This window comes from Haemorhous mexicanus, chromosome 3 (genome assembly GCF_027477595.1).
Source record: "Haemorhous mexicanus isolate bHaeMex1 chromosome 3, bHaeMex1.pri, whole genome shotgun sequence".
NCBI classification, from domain to species: domain Eukaryota; kingdom Metazoa; phylum Chordata; class Aves; order Passeriformes; family Fringillidae; genus Haemorhous; species Haemorhous mexicanus.
This window is the reverse complement of record NC_082343.1, coordinates 81688697-81694483: the sequence shown is the minus strand read 5'-3', so window position 1 is coordinate 81694483 and position 5787 is coordinate 81688697. Positions and strand designations below refer to the sequence as shown.

At 44.1% G+C, this 5787-nt stretch overlaps 1 long non-coding RNA gene across 2 annotated transcripts; it reads right to left on the bottom strand.

Moving 5' to 3' along the window:
- Nucleotides 1-1261: 1261 nt before the first annotated feature.
- On the bottom strand, nucleotides 1262-3421 carry LOC132325828 (uncharacterized). Of its 2 annotated transcripts, XR_009486036.1 has the most exons (3): nucleotides 3340-3421; nucleotides 2403-2503; nucleotides 1262-1540 (listed from the first exon to the last, which is right to left on the bottom strand). It is a non-coding gene; the product is annotated as an uncharacterized LOC132325828 (long non-coding RNA). The 2 variants fall into 2 exon arrangements; XR_009486035.1 differs by having other exon boundaries at nucleotides 1262-2503.
- Nucleotides 3422-5787: the final 2366 nt, after the last annotated feature.

The following is a 5787-nucleotide window of genomic DNA, read 5'->3' as shown; positions in this document are numbered from 1 at the left end:
AAGAATGATAAAGTACTGGAATGCTCTGCCCAGGAGGTGGTGGAGTCACCATCCCTGGATGTGCTTAAAAAAAGACTGGATGTGGCACTCAGTGCTGTGGTTTAGTTGAGGTGTTAGGGCATGGGTTGTACTTGATGATCATGAATGTCTCTTCCAACCCAATGATTCTGTGATTCTGTGATTCTGAGTCTGTGATAAGTCCTGGGTCTAGCTTTGAGCAGATATTTTTTAGAGGGACAATTAATGCAAAATTCTCTTGATTACTTTTATAAATGCCTTTAACTGAAATGGTAATTTAATGTTAATATTGTTTGGGAGCCTTAAGAAGTGATTCATCTGAATACAGCTGAATAATGCATTTTTTGCAGGAGTTTCCAGTTGAGGTATGTCTGGAATCTCTCCACTCCCTCTGCACAGTGACTGCCAGAGCTCTCAAGGTTTGAAGGACAACTAATTGTGCTCTGCACATTTTTCTGTAACCTGGAAAATACAGTGCATCTATTGTGCCTGCTAAGGGATCCAGGCTAACAATAGTGCATTTATTAACTGGGTTTCTGTACTTCTGGGGTTTTTTCCCCAGAAATACTCAAATGAAAGGTAAACTTTTTGTGCCATATTATCTGTATTTTTTTTTCTATTTCTGAGTTAAAAGACAAACTGGACCTCTTTGTCCAGCAAAATCTTGCTGCCTTGGTGACGGTTTCATCCTGAGAATAAATTTTCTTCCTTGATCTGAGGCCCCTGTCCAATGATTAAGTCTAAGGTCCCTTCCAGGCAGCCTCATATTGCAGTGAAACTGTGATACAGTGGGAATTAGGGGGAGACACAGCACTGACATCCTCAGACATCCCTACTTTAATGCAGAAATATGTTGGAGCTGAGAGAAGTAAATAGAAGAACAGTCTTACATTCCTTTATCATATTCCAAAGGGAGGGTCAGAACCTAAACTACATGCTAAATTATTGCTATAAATGTTGACTAGGATTTTTTTGAATGTGGACCATTAGTCTGCACTGTGCCTCAATGAGTCTGCAGTGGTTACATACCTACCACTCACATAGCTTTCCAGGAAAGTCACGGAAACTTTAAATAGCGCTGCATGCTCTTGTGTGACTATGTCATTAAAGCTGAGCTGGTCAGCACAGTTGGCCAGCAGCACAACTTTGTGCTTCAAACAGGGCAGCACAAGCACAGAGGTTTCCATTTGTTGATACACAGATATGAGGAGGAAGAAAGAATAAAAATCCTTGCACCAAAACATTCTCAGGTTTGAAAGTCAGCTTTATTGTGAACTAATAGACAAGCTAAAAAAGGTGGCATGACTTGTCTGTTCTCACAAAATGGATTTCTGACTGTGACACTTCTCTGTGACACTTTGGAAATAAAGCCAGGTAGATGGAATGTATTTTCCTCTCTAAAGAGATAGGCCTTTGATTCCTGTGTGAAGACAGGCTTTCCTTGCACTGCTCCTTTGAAACAACCCAGTGTAATCAAGTGGAGTTTAGTTTCTGCATCAAGGTGCAAGGTAGTTTCCGGACTCTGAAGAGTAGAAAACAAAATTCTGCATCACCCAGTTTGTTTTAACTTCCGAGATGAGGAAAGGGACTCAGCTTCTGCTTGTGTCCTGCCCTGTCAACTGTAAATCCTTGCACTTAGGTATAGCATCTTCAAAGAACTTTAACTGGTGCCTTGGAGTATATATGGCAGCAGAAGACCTTCAGGCCTAGGGGCTAGTGCTCATTAACCAGCAGGGCATCCAGTCTGAGGAGGCCTGAGTGCAGAGAGAGGCTAACTGAGCTGGAAGGTCTCTTTCAGATGATCCATGAGTGGGAATGACTGGAGGATTAGTGATTGCAGAATTCCTTGGTGAATGTGACAGTGTTAATAGAACTCAGACTCTTGCTCAGCCCAGCATCTCCACTGGGGCCAGGACAATGGGTGAAGCTTCAGAAAGTAGTGTTTTTTTGCCATCCTGGCAATTATTATCCTCTGGGGTGCAAGCTCTCCGTTCACCTAATGTGACTCAGGCCGTGCCCTGAACTGGACTGCTGAGTCATCTACTGCTTCTGGGTTGTTTCCTCTACAGATCAGTGGTGTAAGAGCACCCAGCTGCAACTTTGTCCCCACACTAGCAAGATGAGGGTATGTGCTCAGACTTGAGCAACTTGTTAAGTAAATCCCATCTTCTGTTTATAGCTGGATAAAGGGGTGACTTCCTAGACATGATACCCAGTTTATTGTGGTAGCAAATTCATCAAATATCTGATATGCTTTCCCATGAATAAAGCACTAGGGTGTCGAACTTTACAGAGATTTAAAAACAACAGTGTGTTGTTTTTAATGACTCTTCAAAGTAATCCGAGAATTCCTCCCATCACAATCCAGGAATCTTTTTACTGACCGTCTGTCAATGCCTCACATACGCCGCCAGGGGGAAGAGTTTATCTGTCTTTCAAGTACCAGGCCTCCTTTCCTGGAACTGATTAGAAGTTGATCCTAATTCTACAAGAGAAATCCAACTAATTTGGTTAGAAAACAGTGTTGTGCAACCTAAGTATTTTTTTCTTTGGAAAATAAATAATTCCCCTTCCCCTTCCCCTTCCCCTTCCCCTTCCCCTTCCCCTTCCCCTTCCCTTCTTTTGGATTCTAGTGCTATGTGATATATAGGGTAATACTACTGAAATGCTTAAAACAATAAAAGAATTTCAATTCTCAATATGCTAAACTGAAAATATATTTTTCTTTCCTTCCAGCCTGCAGCCTAAAGGTGCACAGGCAGTTGGACATTTCCTGCTGGGATTTATGGATGTGAACTACCCTGGTAGCTTTTTTGCTTTGGGTTTTTCCCCAGGAAATACTCCAGCAGACTAACATGATTGTGAATGTTGGGGTAGGGGGAAGTGGGATGTTAAGGTATGTGGTTTTTAAATTTAGGATCAAGCACCTGTTCACAGAGAGAATCTCTACACAGTCCTCATCTGCTATGCTTTGGTTTGCACAGTACAGCAGGCTTTGAGCAAGTGAATATTTTGTGTGAAATTAGGCTTTAAGGAGATCTCTGGCAGTGCCCCTAATGCACTTCAGCCACAAAAAAAGCACCAGTCACTAGGACCAGACCAAAGCTAGTCTGAAGTAACAACTGCTAAAGTATGCGTATTGTGGCTGTCAGGTCCTCAGCACCAAAATATTCTGCAGAGATTGTGCTAATTGCAGATGTAGACACAGACACATATTGAAATAGTCTGTAAACCATCTTTAAAGAGTCCTTAAATTACTAAGCCAAAATTGCACAATTATACATGCTCTGCATACATACTAAAAACCTGGGCAAATCCTACCTGCAAATTCCTGCTCTCTCTGAAAATATTCGTGCACTAAGCCTGTGAAGGTGTCGGCAAAAGTCTCGCTGACTGTTATGGGATGGGACCTGACTTTGGACTTTGTGCACTGGCAAAGCTGCAAGCTCCACCTCCATCGCTACTGCTGACAGTGTTTGGTTGAACTCCATAAAACTGTCTGCTTTTAGCTGATAATCTTTTCAGGAGGAAGTGCTGCCAGCACTGCTTTGAGCACTAAGGTTTATGACTCACTTGAAATTTGCTTTTGTAGGGAGAGAGCTGGCATTGGCACCTTCTCTTACTCTTTCTAATCCCCAAAACTACATTCTTCTTCTCCTCTTGCTCCTCCCCACCTGCATCTGCAAAAGAGCTGGTTCTTGTGTAATTTACCAGGAAGCACAGAGGAAAATCTCTGTGACCCTAAGCTCACTAACAGCAATACACTTCTGCTCCAGGAAGGGCCCCAAAAGCTTCTCATCCAGCAATTTGTAGAAAAAGAGGTCCTATAGATTTTTATTCTCTTGATGAAAGTCTTGCTATAATTACTGAGCTTAAGGGTATAGAATTTTAAAAATATCAATGCAGAGGACATATTAAGAAGCCCCACTAGCTGTGCTGCTAGAATGAAACCTAAGACTTCACAATGTCCGTTGCAGGACTGTTTTGATCCCTGTTCCACTGATCTTCCCAAAGCATTTCCCATGGGTGATGCTGGCACTCCTTGCACTGTACCTTTGTACACACACTGATAACATGGATGTAACCCTGCAGCTACTTGCCAGGTAGCATAGTATCATCTTAATTATACTGATAAGAGTGAATTGTCTGAGGTCACAGTGGAAAAAAATTATCATCTTGATCTCATCATGATTCTCAGTGGAGTTCCCTCTGTCTGACAGCGTAAATCAAAGGGAAAAAAATTAAATCAGTGGAAAACTGGTGTAGCTTTTCATCTGTTATCCCTACATTCCCTGTGCCTTTTGAGCTTATTTGATTGCCTTTCAGGGACATGGCATTTAAATTTAATTAGTATGCTATTACTCTTTCCTCTATCTGACACAGAAAAGCTAGAATTAATTGCATATTGACTAACTGAACCACTTACAGCAAGGCAGTGCATTCATCCAGTGGTGTGCCCACTGGTGTGTGCAAGAGCTTGGGGCTCACTGGGCTGCTACTTGCAGGCTGTGACCTGTAGTACTTGCAGGCACTACACCCAGAGGAGCTGCCACCTCCAGCAGCAATCATGAGACCTGAAGGCAAAGATGGCTCTCTTGCTTGTGTTGCAAAGTTGCCTCGTCTGTGCTGCCTCTGCCTACACCACTTGCTGTGTACCATACACACATTTTGTTTATACATCTATGTATGAATTTATCTATGTATTGTATGCATTTACAGGTGTGTAAATACATTTATCTGTACCGGGTCTGGCTGCGATGGAGTTAGCTTGCTTATCAGCATTCCCTGTGATGCTGTGCTTTGGATTTGTGGTGTGTTGTTAACACACAGGTGTTTTGGCCATGTGCTTGCTTGGCATGAAGGTTTTCTTTTTCCCACTCTGCCCCCCTCCAGCAGACCATTCATAGAATGGTTTGGGTTGGAAGGGCCCTTTAAAGATCACCTAGTTCTGACCCCCGCTGCCACAGGGGGATATATACTGGATGTATGAGTATATATGGGTCTAGAGGAGGGCCATAAAAACAATTTGGGGTCTGGAACATCTCTCTCATAAGTAGAGACTGCAGGAGGTGGGTCTCTTTAGTCTTGAAAAGACTGAGACGGGATTTTGTTAATGCACATAAATATCTCAAAGATGGGTGCCAAGAGGATGGTGCCAGACACTTTTTGGAGGCGCCCAGTGAGAGGGTGAGGAGCAGTGGCCGTAATCTAAAGCACAAGAAGTTCTACCTCAACATGAGGAAGAACTTCTTTACACTGAGGGTGGCAGGGCCCTGGAACAGGCTGCCCAGAGAGATCATGGATCTCCCTCTGGAGACCTTCCAAACCCACCCGTACACGCTCCTGAGTAACCTGCTCTAGGTGACCCTGCCTTGGCAGGGGGGTTAGACTGGGTAGTTTCTATCGGTTCCTTCCAACCCTAACAATTCTGTGATTCTGTGATACTAAGGTACATATAGGGTATGTATGTATATTTACACACACCTGCATACAGCCATAGCTGCAGACGTCCACAGACACAGTTTGTGTGCGTGCTGAGACACTCACACCTCCACTCTTGTGCCTCCACAGCCGCGTCTTCGGAGTACATGCAGGCGTGTAAGTTTTGCACGCACACTGCCCTATCTATCCCGCACAAACACTGTCTCCCTATGCTCCGTGTGTAAATTCACATCCCCGCCTGCCCTCGCCGCTCTCCCGGCAGGCCGGGCCGGGCCGGGTCCCCATGGCAACGCCCGGGGCTGGCGCTCGGCCGCGGCCGCTCCCGCC